The following is a 1265-nucleotide window of genomic DNA, read 5'->3' on the forward strand; positions in this document are numbered from 1 at the left end:
TACAATCATATCATTCCAAGCCGAGGCATATCCTAACAAGGTATTGTTACAACAGAATGTATTGAGTATTTTTTAAAAATTTTTTCTTAAAATGGCTGTAACTTGAAAAATTGAAGTCGGAATCAACTCAGACTTTCTACACAGCATAAGGGCGTCAATATGTATCAGAAAATGTAATAAAAATTGGGGGTCATTTTTAAGCCATTTTTTGGAAAAAAATCATGGACTATAGCCTTGGGTATTTTTCAGATTTTTGGCGTTTTCTTAAAATGGCTGTAACTTGAAAAATTGAAGTCGGAATCAACTCAGACTTTCTACACAGCATAAGGGCGTCAATATGTATCAGAAAATGTAATAAAAATTGGGGGTCATTTTAAAGCCATTTTTTGGAAAAAAATCATGGACTATAGCCTTGGGTATTTTTCAGATTTTTGGCGTTTTCTTAAAATGGCTGTAACTTGAAAAATTGAAGTCGGAATCGACTCAAACTTGCTACACAGCATAAGGACATCAATATGTATCAGAAAATGTAATAAAATTTTGGGGTGATTTTGGAGCCATTTTTTGGAAAAAACCATGGGCTATATAGTACAGAGTATTTTTCAGAATTTTGGCATTTTCTTAAAATGGCCACTGGTTCTGTTACACACAAACTGAGCAGTAACTGATTATGTTATTTCATTGTAGAGGTAGACTATTGAGTGACTCACTAAGAGAGAGACCTGATGACACTGATGAAGAAGAAACCTCATCAACTTACTGGACTAGGCAACTAATGAAAGTGGAAGAGAATGATCCTGACCGGTGAGATTATTAATAATTGAGATTAATAATAATAATAATGCAATATACCTATATAAGTATGTACATGTACAATACTGTAATAGTTTTAATTGTGTGAGTGTACTATGATTGTAGTGAATTTAATGATTAAGTTAATGACATCACGTAGTCGTCCAGTTTGAATTGAATATTTAACCTAATGCTTGTAAGATTAGTCCATACACAATCATTAATACAGTATAAATCATTAATACTTTATATTCATCCTTCTCTCTTTATGTGTAGTTGGGGTCACAGTGGCTATAAGGAACTCTATCCAGAGGAATTCATTTCAACTGATGAGGAGAGAGGAGGGAAGAGAAAGAGAGAGAGAGTGAGAGAGACTAAGAGGAAGAGACCTCCTTCTACTCGTGAACAATCAAAACGGACGAGACTCTCTGCTAGTACCAGCAGTGGGGGGAGTGAGAGTGAAAGAGAGTTTA

At 34.3% G+C, this 1265-nt stretch overlaps 1 long non-coding RNA gene across 1 annotated transcript; it reads left to right on the forward strand.

Moving 5' to 3' along the window:
* On the forward strand, positions 1-1157 carry LOC109593280 (uncharacterized). The gene is made up of 3 exons (XR_002190861.1): positions 1-40; positions 688-804; positions 1069-1157. It is a non-coding gene; the product is annotated as an uncharacterized LOC109593280 (long non-coding RNA).
* Positions 1158-1265: the final 108 nt, after the last annotated feature.

The sequence above is a fragment of the Amphimedon queenslandica genome, unplaced genomic scaffold (assembly GCF_000090795.2).
Source record: "Amphimedon queenslandica unplaced genomic scaffold, v1.1 AMPQUscaffold_2199_Cont25798, whole genome shotgun sequence".
NCBI classification, from domain to species: Eukaryota; Metazoa; Porifera; class Demospongiae; order Haplosclerida; family Niphatidae; genus Amphimedon; species Amphimedon queenslandica.